This window comes from Peromyscus leucopus, chromosome 10, assembly GCF_004664715.2.
Source record: "Peromyscus leucopus breed LL Stock chromosome 10, UCI_PerLeu_2.1, whole genome shotgun sequence".
NCBI classification, from domain to species: Eukaryota; Metazoa; Chordata; class Mammalia; order Rodentia; family Cricetidae; genus Peromyscus; species Peromyscus leucopus.
Genome location: NC_051071.1, coordinates 14,908,099 through 14,923,569, shown reverse-complemented (window position 1 = coordinate 14,923,569; position 15,471 = coordinate 14,908,099). Strand labels below are relative to the sequence as shown.

General features: G+C 46.1%; 1 pseudogene; it reads right to left on the bottom strand.

Moving 5' to 3' along the window:
- Positions 1-7,959: 7,959 nt before the first annotated feature.
- Positions 7,960-8,052, bottom strand: LOC114703698 (annotated as a pseudogene).
- Between the last annotated feature and the right edge of the window lie 7,419 nt (positions 8,053-15,471).

Below are 15,471 nucleotides of genomic sequence, written 5' to 3'. Positions count from 1 at the left end.
GCCAACATTCCAGCCTCCCTGTCCCACCCCACACATAATGACACCCTAATTTCAGCTAAGAAGCAGTTACAGAAGGTATTGGTTGCCCTTATCAACACAAAGGCTGGAATATCAAGTCACAAGGAAACCTAGGACAAATGGCTAACTGTGGTATCTATTAGCACATCAGAGGTTACCCTTGGCCCTAGGCCCACTCAGTGCCAGTGGCTCCTCTCAGCACTTCTCACCCCCCCCCCCCCCCCCAACTCTAAACCTCTCCAGCCCAGGTGCTTCCTTTCCCTTCCCCCAGCTTCTCTTTCCTATATAATGCTGCCATATCAGCCTTGAGCTCTCTTGGTTCTTCCTGTTAGGGTCTGTGAGATGTCCCACAAAAGACCACCAGTCACGATGCAATCAGCAAGAACATTTATTACCAACATATTGGGGTCAAACCATCTGACAAAGTGACAAAAATGGTGACCGGAGAGAAGCTCACAGGTTCCTTTTAAGCTCAGCTGAAGGAATTCTAAAAGCATCATGATTATTGGTTAGGGCTAGCAGGGGTGGGCAAGTCTGGACAAATCCCAGGCCTTGTTCTTATTTGGTTATTGCCTTGAGGTACCTGGGGGGCTGGGGAGTTGGCCCAGCGAATGTGCTGTTCTAATCATCCACTGTCAGGGGGTTGGTGATTGATTGCCCTTTGTTTGTGAACTGAGGCCTGGTTCTCGACTGAGCTGTTAGGGGCCTGTGATGATGTTTGCCTGGTCCTCTCACTTCTCTTTGTCCTCTGCTCTCACTCCTGGTCTCCTGTCTTGCCCCTCATCTTCTCTCCCTCCACCCCCACCCAGTCTTCTCTGTTGGCCATGTTCAATTCACCATTTTCTCCCTCTGCTCTAGACTCTTCTAAATACCTCTGGCTGAATTTTCTCTCGGATGTACAATAAAACCTTCTCTTCAACCATACCTCGGAACTGTCATGTCCTCATTTGAATTCAGGAGGCAGAGGTAGGCAGATCTCTGTGATTTCAAGGCCAGCCCGGCCTGTCTACATATCCAGTTCCAGGACTGGTGTCAAAGTAAATTAATAATAATAATAATTATTATTATAATTATAATAATAAATTTAAGAAGCCTTTGAATAAAGCATTTCACTTGATCATACAGTAATAAACCCATCTTCTGCTTAGAATATTTTAAGATAGGAAACAAATATTAAATAAAAATTACAGGAGGCTACTGTTTGGGCTGAAACCCACCTGTACTGGGTCTTAACTGATTCAGAAAATCTAAGTAGTGTCCTTCAAGCTGAAGTGCCTGCTTACAACTGGAGCTCCTTATCTGAGAAATCAACCAGATACCTGAATTTCCCCATACAGACTCACTTTAATTGGCAGGATAATGAATCACACCTTTGCCCCAATCTGGCCCTAATCTCTCCCAAGAAGGCAACACCTGAAAAGAAGTGACGTCATCAGTTTCTCCCTGCCCAGGGCGGACAGGGAGAATCAGTTCTTTGTCTCCTTTCTGTCTTCTGCACCCCTTTACTGTCCATAACAGCCAAGCCGTTCTGCTCACCGGGGTCTCCTTCCAGTTTACTGGATGAAGCGTGATCCTTTGCCAAGAGCATAAGGGCAACCCAGAGTAGACTTAGTGTGATTAAGGCCGTTGACACAGTTTTACCCAAAGTTCCATCAGAGCAGCTTGGACCTCGGAGGCATCAGGGAGGTGCTTACTTGCAGGAGCTGATGAATGATTGTATATCAAACTCATCAAGGCAAAGCACATCCTAAACCCAAACAGTTAAATCGCCTTTTCCAGCTCAAGAGTTGTTGTGGCCACATCGCCAAACGAGAATCCAGACAACCTGTCTGACCACAGCTGGGCTTAAGCAGGAGAATGTTCTGGAACTGGTTTTGCTGTTGTTAGGCAAGAGTTTTAATCTGATATTGTTAAGGTAGCTGGGCATGGATGCTCATTCATCCTGCTTTTTAAAAATTTATTTATTTAAGAAGAAAGCAGGCTTACCACAAAAATGCTGTCTGTGTATTACCAATTTTTAGGGATTTAGTCATGATTCTGGGAATGAATATTTAGATCTCAGAGCAGAACATATAGTGGGTTTTTTTGTTTTTGTTTGTTTGTTTTGTGTGTGTTGTTGTTATTTGATTGTTTTTGTTTTGTTGTGTTTTGGTTTTTGAGACAAAGTCTTGCTATGTGGTCCTGGCTGGCCTCAAACCTGTGGTGATTCTCCTGCCTCAGGCCTGGTGCACACTTGTAATGCCAGCACTCAAGAGGCAGAGGCAGGAGGATCAGGAGTTCAAGGCTAGCTTCAGTATATGAGTCAAGAAAGAAAGAAAAGCAGGAAGGGAGGGACAGATGGACGGATGGACGGACGGACGGACGGGGGTCACTGTAAAGCACATCAGTAAATATCAACATGGCTCTGCCCTCCATTAACCCTCATAGTGTATCTGAAAGGATAAATAAAAAAGAGAGGCGAAGTGGAACCTTTCATCGGGCCTTGCCAGGGTGTGCACTAAACAAACACGCCACGCACAACAGAGTTAGTGCAAGAGGTTTATTGGTGGTGTGGTTTGTGTGTGTGTGTGTGTGTGTGTGTGTGTGTGTGTGTGTGTGTGTGTGAAAGGCCATGTCGGAGTGGGGACATGAAAGAGGCAGACAGACAGAGACCAGAGGAAGAAGAGAGATGAGGGAGGAAGGAGGAGGTAAGAGAGGAACAAGAGGGATAAAGGAGGAGAAAAGAGAGCGAGCTGTGCCTGGCGGGCACTTTTAAAGGGTGCCCATGTGGAAGGTGGAAAGGCACCCAGTGACAGGTAACCATGTAACTGTTTTGGTGGCAGAGGCAGGCTGCTGCCCTGGTGGATACTGACAGTACTGTTCCCTTTCCTAGCTTGCTGATCTTTGAACAAGTTCTCAAACATTCTAACAAGATTCTTTTCTGCCACAGGACCTTTGCACATGCTTCCTCACCCTCCCACTCCGACTTCTCCATTCCTTCATCTAAGCAAACATTGTTTTCGCCTCAGTTGTAACACAGGTTCTTCACAGGTGTTTTTTTTTTGGCTTCTGCAGAGGACATGAAATGCCCCAGTTGTATATCTCCATAGCCCCTTATTTTCTAAATAGCATATTTTGTAATCATAATTGCATACCTTCAGCTGGGAAGCTACTTTGTTTCTCTCAAGGAGAGCATTTTTCATATGCTCATGGGGCCATCTTCATGGATTATAACATGGATCTTTTGTCTGATGCTTTCTTCACGTTAAACACTATTCTAGGAAACTCTGACCCGGGAAGAGAAAAGTTGTGAATAACTTTATTGTTGATTCCAGGGACTTCCAGGAAGACCCACCAACTCTTTGAAATAAGGTATCAAGATGACAATTTGTTTAACAAGATTCTTGGAATCTCCTCATTCAACTTCTGCCCAGTCCTACCAGTCCACAAGCGACCTTCAGAAAATGTTAATCAAGGCTTCTCTGTCCTCTCTCTCTCTCTCCCCCTTTCCCTCTGTCTCTCTGTCTCTCTCGGTCCCCCCCCCCCCCCCCCCGTGTGTGTGTGTGTGTGTGTGTGTGTGTGTGTGTGTGTGTGTGTGTGTGTGTGTGTTATGCTTTCCCTTGTAGCACAGGCTAGCTTTACACTGACTATGAGATCAGGCTGGTCTATAGCTCACCATGATCCTTCTACCTCCACTTTCCAAGCACTGAGATTAGAAGCATGCACTATCATGCCTGCCTTCTCTACCCTCATTAGAACACTTACCTTAAACTCCAGTTTTGAAGAATAGTCCAATCTTGCCTATACCTGCTGAGCTGCTGCAAAGACTGTCTAGACAATGTTCTGTCTTGACACATAAGCAGTAAACTGAATTCTATCCAACAAGCTGCTTTGGTGACATCTAAGGAACTAACTTTCTTTGTCTTTTGATGCGGGTCTAACTAGGTTTCCCTGGCTGTCCTGGAATTCACTCTATAGAACAGATTGGCCTTGAACTCAGAGATCCACCTGCCTCTGCCTCCCAAGTACTAGGATTAAGACACACACCATCACACATGGCACATAGGGAGAGATTTGTTAATACTGACATCTAACCACTATGTATATTTAGTGTTCTTCCTCTGCCTCCTCCATTTTTCTGCCCTTCCCGGAAAGTTATATATATATATATTTTGCTTTTTTGTTTTTTGAGACAGAGTTTCTCTGTGTAGTTTTGGTGCCTGTCCTGGATCTCACTCTGTAGTCCAGGCTGGCTTCAAACTCTCAGAGATCCACCTGGCTGTGCTTCTCGAGTGCTGGGATTATAGGCATGTACCACCACTGCCCGGCGGAAAGTTATGATTTAAACCATGGTGGAAATCAGTGATACTCTGGATTTGAAGAAATAATTGAAACTGATAGACAATTCTTTCTCATCAATTTATGTTCTCAAGGAGAACATAGACCTAGTCAGCTTTGTTCACTGATATATTTCAATGTCTGGGAAGAAGAGTTGCTTAGTACATAATTGATAGACGGTAGGGTGGATCAATGAGCAGATGAATACCAAATCCCTGGAGGATGCAAAAGTAGCTCTTCCTGGTAAGACTTTTGGCTGAGCCTCTTGAAGCAAAGTAAAGAGGGAGGGCCATTGTAGCTGGAAGTTTCTCTGGTCCTGACTGGTCCCACAGTCGGGAGGAATCTCTCCTACCCATGTCCCACAGCAGCTTGGTCCCAAGTAAACATATAGAGGCTTATATTATTTACAACCTGTATGGCCTATGGGTCAGGCTGCTTGTTAGCTAGCTCTTATAACTTAATTCATCCTATTTCTATTAATCTATATATTGTCACGAAACCGTGGCATTAACAGTATGTGGGATCTTGTTGCTCCTTCGGTGGTGGGCTGCTGTCTCCCCAACTCCATCCTTCTTCATTTCACCTTCAGTTTGAATGTACCACCTAACCTTATTCTGCCCTGCCATAGGCCAACGCAGCTTTATTTATCAACCAATCAGAGCAACACATATTCACAGCGTACAGAAAGACATGGCATAGCAGGGCATTAGTCTCAGCTCTCAGGAGGCAGAGGCAGGTGGATCTCTGTGAGTTTCAGTTTAGCCCAGGTCAGCCAGGGCTATGTAGTGAGGTCTTGTCTTAAGAAAAAAAAATGAAGAAAAACAATTTCTATCTTTGTTTTGTTTTGGTTTAGTTCTCATGTAGTCCAGACTAGTCTTGAACTCACCATGTAGATAAGAATGGTCTTGCATTCTGATCCTCTTGCTTCTGTGTCCCAAGAGCTAGAAGCACAGACATGTGTTACTGAACTTGGCTTACTAACCCCCATTTCCTTGCCCTACTACTCTTACCCAGTTCCGGGAATATCCCCTCACTGAGGCAGGCAAGCATAGGGAAAGGCTTGGCAACCTGTTTGGGCTGTACACATACCCATCTCACAAGACACCTGGCAACCTGTACCTCCAATTTGCAGGGAGCTACACGTACCCCTCCTGACAATGGAGTTGTCCTCCCCTTGACAACCATCCTGGATAGATGGTTTCTATTTAATTCTTGGAGAATAAAGGGGCCAGTCTGGTCTAAACTAGTTTTGGGTACACATAAAATAGAGCAAACTGTGTCCCCTGAGTGAACTTTTAAGGAGAATCCCCATTTGCTACCCTATGCCTATGCATAATTGGCTATGCATATGATTAAAATTAGAGGCATCATGGGAGGGGACAAGCACAGTAAAGAAAAGGTTGTATGACTCAAATCTGTCAATCAAAGCAGAGGCCCACCCAAGCAAACCTTTAGACCACATAAAGGAAGCCCCATGCAATAACCTGGCCCTAGTGTACTCTTCCATTCATATAGACTGCTGCCACTCTTGACAGCCTGTTTATGATCTGTAGTATGGCTTGGCATTTGATAGCATTTTCTTGCTACGTTGCCGTCTCTATGAACCTTTATTACAATTCTTTGGCTAAGAGACCAACAACTTGGAAATACACAGTCTGGACATCAACCATTGGTGACACAACTATGTAAGATGTTTTATGTTGTGGAATAGTCTTTTTGTACATTGTGAAGATGTATTGCTCTCATTGGTTTTAATAAAGAGCCAAATGGCCAATAGCTAGGCAGGAAGAGGTTAGGTGAGACTTGTGGACAGGGGAAAAGTGCAGGGATGAAGAAGGGTGGAGTTGCCAGGAGACTCAGGGAAAAAGCAAGATGAATATGCTATGTTGAAAAAAAGGTACTGAGCCATGTGGTAGAGTGTAGATAAGAAATATGGATAACTTAAGTTGTAGAGCTAGTTAGTAACAAGCCTAAGCTATTGACTGAGCAGGCTTCTGGGCCTCAATTTCCATGGGTTCTAGCATTATAGGCACACATTTCTGGCCTTGATTTCCCTGGGTTCTGGGGATTCAAATTTAGTGCTCACACTTGCTCAGCACACACTTTAACCACCGAGCCCCTGGTTTTTGTTTGTTTGAGACAAGGTCTCAAGATGTAGCCTATATGTAGTTTATAATTAATAATAAGTCTCTGTGTGGTTATTGGGGAATTAACAGGTAGAACAGAAAAGCCAGCCTACAGTTTTAAGTTTTCAAAATTTTTAATTTTTAATTTGTTCTTTTGTGATGCTGGGGACTAAACTTGAGGCCTCTGCTTGCTAAGAAAGTATTCTACCACTGAGCTACATTTTCACATACCTCTATAGAATTCTTTTTCCTTTTCCTTTTTCTATTTTTTTTTTTTTTGAGATAGTTTGATGTAGTCCAGGCTGGCCTTGAATTCCTGATCCTTCTCCCTCTACCTCCCAAAATTCTATAATTACGTGGGCCACCACATCTGACTACTAAAGGAGTTTCTATGGGGTGCTAATAGTGGCCTCATGTTACCATATAGCTACCAGTTGTTTTGTTCTAGGATTGTTTTGGTTTGTTTTGTGCATGTGTGATGTGTATGTATGTGATGGTGTGTATCTATGTTTGTGAGTGTAAAATAAGTGAAAGTGCACATTGGCCATGATTCAAGGCCTGTATGTGTTCTGGCACACACGTGGAGGTTAGAGGACCACCTTGGGTGTTGGTCCCTTCTTCTACCTTGAGACAGATCCCTTTGTTATTGCTGTTGATTGTGCCGTGATAGCTGGCCCATGACCTTTGAGAGTTTCCTGTCTCTGCCTCCTATCTGGCCATAGCGGTGCTGGGATTACAGGCACGGGATTACAAATACAGGCTTCCCCACCTCAATTTCCATGGGTTCTAGGATTATAGGCACACATTTCTGGCCTCGATTTCCATGGGTTCTGGGGATTCAAATTTAGTGATCACACTTGCTCAGCACACACTTTAACCACTGAGCCCCTGGTTTTTGCTTGTTTGAGACAAGGTCTCGAAGAAGAAGAAGAAGAAGAAGAAGAAGAAGAAGAAGAAGAAGAAGAAGAAGAAGAAGAAGAAGAAGAAGAAGAAGAAGAAGAAGAAGAAGAGCATCTGATCCCCTGGAACTGGAGTCATGAATGGTTGTGAACTACCTTGTGGGTGCTGGGAATCAAACCAGGTCCTCTGCAAGACAGATGTGTGTTCTTAACCTGTGAGCATCTCTGCAGCCCAAGGACACACAGTTTTTTGTTTTGTTTGTTTGGTTTTGGTTTTTCGAGACAGGGTTTCTCTGTGTAGCTTTGTGCCTTTCTTGGAACTCACTTGGTAGCCCAGGCTGGCCTCAAACTCACAGAGATCCACCTGGCTCTGCCTCCCGAGTGCTGGGATTAAAGGTGTGTGTCACCACCGCCTGACCGGACACACAGTTTTTTATGGTGGCAGAAATAACTTAGCTGGTGGGGATGGTTACTATGGTATGCATTTGCATATGTATATATAAATATATGTGGGACTAATAACAACATTGTGTTCTGAATTGACATCGGCAACAGCTTTTCCAGGTTCTGCAGTTATCCGAGAAAAATTGTACAGACAAAAATATGTGGAACGATTCACAGATTTGCATGTCATCCTTGTGCAAGGACCTTGCTAATCTCTGTAATTTGAATGTATGTGCTGCCAAAGCAGCCCGCCCATGACTTGAGCCTGATCCTCCTGAATCACCTCAGATTTACAGCCTTATGAGCCGGCTCTCAACCTTTTTCACGGAGCTATCGATCGTACCACACTGAGGACTGAATTCAAAGGCCTCTCACAAGCGACTCAAGCACTCTGCCCTCCACCGAGGAGCTACATCCCCAGCCCGAGAGGACTCTCTGAAACACAACTAGACACTCGGGAATAAACTCTTGCTCTAGGTCCCAGCCCAGTGGGTGCCTTGATTTGACTTCTTTCACTGGCTTCAGTCGTGGAGATTCAAAGTTTGTTTTGAGGGTGGAGAGGTGGCTCAGGTTAAGACCACTTGCTGCTTGCTCTTCCAGAGGACTCCTTTGGTTCCTAGCACCCACGATCCACAGCTTATAGCTGTCTATAATTCCAGCTCCAGGGGTCCATCAGCCTCTTCTGGCCTCTGTAGCACCTGCACACCTGAATCATATACTCACAAACAGATACAGAAAATTAAAAAAGAAAATCACTAATAATAAAAAGTTTGCTTCTCCTCTGAATAAACCCAGATGAACAAACTCAGTTGGCCTCGGTAAATGGGCCAAGCCTAGCTCTCCACAGTCTTCCCAAGACCATCCGTTAGCTTTAAAGCATTTCCTGCCTCGTGCTTCCTGGCATGTAAGTTCAACACCCAAGTCAGCTTTGTTCACCTTTGACAGACTTCCATTTTGTCAGCTTTAAATTTTGGGGAGGGGGTGGTGCGGGGTGGGGACGGGATTGGGCAGGGCCTTGCGCACGCTGCTAAGAGTTTTCTCTCCCATTGAATCACATCTCTAGCACCCAGGCTTTTTGTTTTTGTGCCGAATTCAGCTGATAGTTTCTAGTGGTCCAGGTATTCCGCAGCAGCTGGCTCTGAGTCGGACCTCAGAGCACATAGCACATAGCCTTCCTTCTCTGCTCCATGTCTTTCTGCTCTCGAACTTTCCTGGGGCCTTGCTTCCCTGTTGGCAGGTAAGCTGGGTGTTCCTGTTATCGTTTAGCTCCTCCCTTCCCTCCACACTCAGTCTGTCTTCCTTAGGAATCTCCCCTCCTTTCTGTTCCAGGTAGATCGCCCTTGACTGGACACACAAGCTCTTACCTGAAGGAATCTAATTACTTTTTAACAGTTCAGCTGATCTTCCTACCTGCGGGCTCCACGCAGCTCCGGAGTGCTGAGCCAACCCACATTCCTCCACTTGGCCTTGCTTGTTGCTGCCTACTGACTAGTCTAAACATTTCACTAGGCACCCGGAGGCGCCCCATGATCTCACCTAAGCCCAGACGTCTCTCACTTTAGCTCCCAAAGAACCCGTGACCAGTAATCCTCAAATTGGTGTGCACATTCCGAGTTAAGTGGCTTCTCCCCAACTTCTGTTCATGTTCGAAACTTCAGTCTTTCATCCCCCTCGACCTCGCTCGCTCGTAGCAGCGACCTAGCTGAAAACCCTGCAGCTGTTTTCTCCTGTACCTTCACTCACCTCTCACCATTCTCTAAACGCCTGGTTTATAACTGGAACTTTTCTCCCGTGGGGAAACTAGGCCATGCCCACCCCCGCCCCACCTCTAAGGTCCCACCGACAAACAGAAGTTGGATTCCATTTACTGGACTGACTGAGCATGGGTGAGTGGTTCCCTACAGGAGAGGAGCCGCAGAGCTGCACTGGGAAGTCTTCACCTAGCATGGGCGATGGCTCCCCACTAGTCACACGGATGGAGACCCCTACCCTGGTCATCCCCAGCTTACACACCCTAGGCCCTCCCTGAGATCACCCAGGCCACCTGCGGTGGCATCCAAGCAGCTGGAGAGTGTCTGCATACTTGGGCTTGAGTCCCATGACCCTCTCCGCCCACTCCTTCTATGAAGGAGTGTCAAGCAGTCAACAAGTCCAGCTGGGGTGATCTTTTGCCAACAGGCAGAGCTGACCTCGGGGCAGCAATGGCTGCTGTTTGGCTTTGAGGTTAGTGTTATACAATATATATAATAAATAAATAAATTATCTTAATTTAAGGAAATCGTGTTTTTGTTGTGGTGGTGGTGACAGTGTGTGTGTGTGTGTGTGTGTATGTGTGTGTGTGTACATGTCACAGCACACCTATGACAGTCAGAGGCTAACTCTGAGAAGCCAGATCTTTCTTTCTTTCCGCCTTTAGATGGAAACTCAGGTTGTCAGGCTTTCAAGGCATGTGCCTTTACCCATGAGCCATCTTGCTGGTCCTAACTTCTATCTTTCGGATGGATAGGACTGTGAGTCTTTTGGTGACATTGGAACTCACACCCAAGAGACCTGGGTGTTGACAAGCATGTGTGGTTATGTAACTGGCCATCATCACAACGATCCAGGATATTTCCATCAAATCAAAGAGATGCATCCTTTGTGTCTCTTTCCAGACAATCCCTTCCTCCCATACCTAGTTTCTCGCAATCAGTGTACAGGTCACAGCCTTTAATGTACTTTTGTACTTTCCCCTGTGGGCCCTGTCTGTATTCTCAGATCCTTCCGACTGAATGGTAATCTCCACAAAGACAAAGAATTGCCTTTTTTTTTTTTCCATTCAATTTTGTATTGCTTGAGCTTAAGTTCCAAGTGCAGCTGGGCATGGTAGGGTATGCTAGAAATCACAGCACAGGGAGGCTGAGGCAGGAGGATCAGAGGAGTTCAAAGCCATCCTCAAGTATGTAGCGACTTTGAAGCCAGCCTGGGCTACATGAGAATCTATCTCAAAACAGCAAAACAAGCCTACCCCTTCCCCCAAACCCAGAACAAGTTCCACATATATTTATTAAGTGCTAGGTCATATATCTGAAAACGAGAGCAGGAAGGAGGGGAGGAAAGAAAAGAAAGAAAGAAAATAACAAAAGAAGGGAGGAGCTGAGGACTCAGTGGGTAAAGGTGCCAGCTGCCAAGCCTGTGTCCTGAGTTAAATCCCAGAACCCACTTGGTGAGATAACCAAGTCCTGAAACTTGTTCTCTGCCCTCACCCGTACCCTGACATGTACCCCCCACACCCACACATCTCTGCCCTCACATGTGTACCCTGACATGTACCCCACACACCCACACATCTCTGCCCTCACATGTGTACCCTTACATGTACTCCTATACACCTACACATCTGTACCCTCATGTGTGTGCCCTTACATGTACGCCTCACACAAAATAAATACACGTGAAGAAGGAGGCAAAGGAGGAGGGAAGCTGAGAGATAGTTCAGTGGTTAAAAGGAGTCCTTGCTCTTGCAGAGGACCTTTCTCATGTTCCTAGCAACCTTGTCAGGCAGCGCACACGCCTCTGTGACTCCAGCTCCAGGGGATTCAGTGCCCCCTTCTGGTTTTCTCCAGGTACCTGCACACATATGCAACCCCCCCCCACACACACACAGACACATCGGTAAAAGTAAGTCTTCTTTTTTCTCTTATATAAGGAAGAAGCTAACAGCCCAGAGGAGGCATTCTGTTGTCTCTAGCGCTGTGAATCAAACCTAAGCCTCGCTCATGGTGTGCCAATTCTCTGCTACCGAGCAGACCTCCACCCTCTAGAGAGAGGCTCTGATGCAACATCAGGGCAGCTAGCAGAGTAGATGGCATTTTAATGAATTACTCTGTTTTCAACGACATTTTGTTTTTGAGTGGGTTTCACATGTAGCTTCCGTTAGAAGGCACTATGTAGCTCAGACTGTCCTCAACTTTCCATCATCCACCTGTCTTAGCCTTTCCAGTGCTAGGGTTATAAGAGTGAGCCACCAATGCTTGGTTTATTTTGAGTTATTAATCTGAACCATTGGTTAAAACTTAGACATGAATACATTGGAGTTTGAGCCAGCAAAACTTGTTAAAGGTATGCATCCGGGGCTGGGGAGTCGGCTCAGTGGGCAAAGGGTTTCTTATCCCCATGAAAAGGCAGGTGATGCACATCCATGGAGCTTATGCTGGAAGAATAGAGAGAATGATCCAGGAGTTCACTGGCCAGCCAGTCTAGCCAGCTGGTGAGCGAGCTCAGGTTCAGGGAGAGACCTTGTCTCAAAAAGTACAGTGGAGAGCAACAGAGGAAGATCTTTGATCTCTACCTTTATATGCAGACACATGGTTGAGCACAATCCCCACAGTGCACATACACACATGAGAGAGAGAGAGAGAGAGAGAGAGAGAGAGAGAGAGAGAGAGAGAATGATAGAGAAAGGGGCAGTCAGGGAGGGAGGGGGCGGGAGGGAGGGAGAGGGAGATTATTATAAGATACATCTAAGAGCTGGGCATAGTGGTGCACACTTTTGATCCTAGCACTTGGGAGGCAGAGCCAGGCGATCTCTGTGAGTTTAAGGCCAGCCTGGTCTACAGAGTGAGTTCCAGGCCAGCCAGAGCTACATAGTGAGACCCTGCCTGGACGTGGGGTGAAGAGAGAAAAACATACATCTAAGTTTGGAAAGGAAGTATTTAATTATTATTTTATTTATTAATTTTATTTTTGGTTTTTCCAGATAGGGTTTCTCTGTGTAACAGCCCTGGCTGTCCTGGAACTTGTTCTGTAAGACCAGGCTGGCCTTGAACTTGAAGAGATCCACCTACTTCTGCCTCCCGAGTGCCAGGATTAAAGGGTTGCACCACCACTGCCCAGCTATTTTATTATTGTAGATGAGTGTTTTGACTACATGTCTGAATAGGTACACCACCTGCAGGCTGTCCCTGAAGAGGCAAGGAGAAGGCATTGTATATTATGGAACGGTTACAGATGGTTGTGAGCCACTATGTGGGTTCTGGGAGCTGAATCTGGGTCTTCTACAGGAGCAGTAATTGTTCATAGCCTCTGAGCCATTTCTTCAGTCTCATGGGGAGGGATCTTAATGTAAATAACACCTACCATGCAGCAGGACACAGGAAGCTGGCACTCACCACTCCACGGCCACCGTTTCTAATCCACTTACATGTTGTAACAAAGTGACTAAGACAGGAGGTTTTCTGTCCTCCGCATACACCAGGTACAATTAAGCTTTGGGGTGTCAAGGAAGAATTGTGCTATATAGTTCACACTGCTTTGTCTGTCAGGTTGGATGTAAGTTACTAGAAGATAATTTGTTGGGAAATGAAATAGTTAATGGAAGAAAACTGAGGAAAATAACCTCCGAGGATTCAGACAGAGAAAAATGGGGTTTGGGTGGCAGTGTCTCAGAGAAACCAACATCCGTTCTCTTTCAGATGTTTTTCTTTCGGAGAGTCTGCTTTCTCCACTAACATTTAGTGCTTGAGCTTTTGTTAAAATATCATCTATAAAACCCCAGCTTGGGCTGGAGAGATGGCTCGTCCACTCAGGGTACTTTTTGTTCTTGCTGGGGACTCACGTTGAATTCCCAGCACCCACATGCTGATTCACAACCATTTGTAACTCCAGTTTCAGGGTATCAAATGCCCTCTTCAGGCCTCTGAGGGCAGGAGGCACACACATGGCACACATACACATACATACATGAAAAACACTCATATACATAAAATTAAAATTAAATGATAGGTTATGGGGGGAGCTGAGACTGTCTAACTGTGTAGCTCTGGCTGTTCTGGAACTTACGATGTAGAACAGGCTGGCTTCAAACTCACTTGTCTACCTCCCAAATCCTGGAATTAAAGGCATGATCTGCTACACTGGGATTAAATGGCAAATCCTAAAACACACACACACACACACACACACACACACACACACACACAAACAAAACAAAACAAAAAACTTTGCTTGAAAAATTGAGTTTGCTGACACTTCTGAGTTTTTATGTTGTCAAATGACAATGAGCAGGGAGTACTGTAGGATTCAGGGTCCAGGGCTATCCAAACACACTTGTGTTTTATTTATTCATCTCAGGGCATTTTGGGGTGGTAACCAAGTTCATTTCAGCAGTTAACTGTAAAAGAACCCTTATGGGATGGTCGTGATGGTGTACAACTTTCTTCCTATCACTCAGGAGGCAGAGGAGGAAGGATTACTGAGTTCGAGGCCAGCCTGGTCTACAGAATGAGTTCCAGGACAGCCAGGGCTACACAGAGAAACCCTGTCTCAAAAACCCAAAAACCAATAACAAAAATAAAAATAAAAATAAAAACTCCCAAACCCCAAAACCTATATATAGTCTGATGAGGTTGTCAATTAAGGCACATGAAGAAACTCAAGGTGGGAGTATAAAGATATTCTGAGTATCTGGTTCAAAATGAGGACAGTCTCTTTTGAATAGTTTGGTGTCATGGAAATTTAAAGTAATTCTGCAGTCAGCCTCAGGAGATAATATTCTTGCTTAGAACAAGTTGGAAGATAAACTTTGGACAGTGTATTATACTATGCCCTTTGTAATAAATAACCCAAGATAATGTGTTAAAGTTTAGTCGAGATTTAAATTCCTGAGCTGATTAAAGTTAAGACCATAAGGTCTAAAAAATGTATTAATATTAGTTCTGAAGTCCACAGTGAAGAATTGCGTGGCTTAAAAAAAAATCACTTTATAACTGCCCAATTTTGAAGACTGATACAGAATTAAGTTCTGACTAATAAAACGAACAAACAAACGACAGCAAAACAAAACAAACCCTCAACAATTCAACTTTAAGTCTAGGCCTCAAGTAGGCAGACTGGTTTAGGCTGACTCTAGCCTGTCTCAACCACACAATGTAATGCGGGGCCTCTGAAGGTTGGGAGGTCACCATGGAGGTGCAGTTTCAGAAAGATAAATCTGGCTGTGTGTGCAGTGGACGGGGGCAGAAAAGACACTGAAGCAGGGTCCATCTGCAGCTACTACAACGTCAAGTTGCTGGAGTAAAATGGTTAAAAAAAAACAAAAACCAAATTCAGCAAAGAACAGGAGGGGTCGGGCTAATGGGAAAGCGCCAGGTCTACAGAGGCGGCTTGACTTTCCCTCTGTCCTTCGAGCTGTCCGGAGGATAGGGGGTTGGGGGTGGCCCCGGGGGTCGTGCCAGCGCAGGGGCCGCTCGGTGGTCCTCACACTTCCCTTCCAGTCCCAATGCCCCCTCCCCGCTCTGTCCTGGCGTCCCCCGGAGCCCCCACCCCCTCCTCGGCTGCGGCGGCACCGCCCTCCGCCGGGTTCCTTCCCCTCCCCTTCCCGTGGGGCGCCGACTCGCCCAGCTGCCACGTCTCACTGATGACATCAACACAGTCGGCTCGGCCTTAGCCAATCCGCTAGGGGGAGTCCGAGCGAAGTCCTAGCCAGCTCGCCAGCGGGGAGGGGAGCAGGAAGGGCGGGGTGTGGGGGTGAGGGAATCGGGACGGGGCGGGCGACAGGCTCGCGGGCGCGCATGCGTGCCGGGCGCGGGGCCTCGTGGGAAGCTGAGTGCAAGCTGCCCGCGGCCCCGTCAGGTTTGCCCAGCGCGCGGTGCGCCCATGACTCTGTTTCCCGGCATGCCGCGCGACGC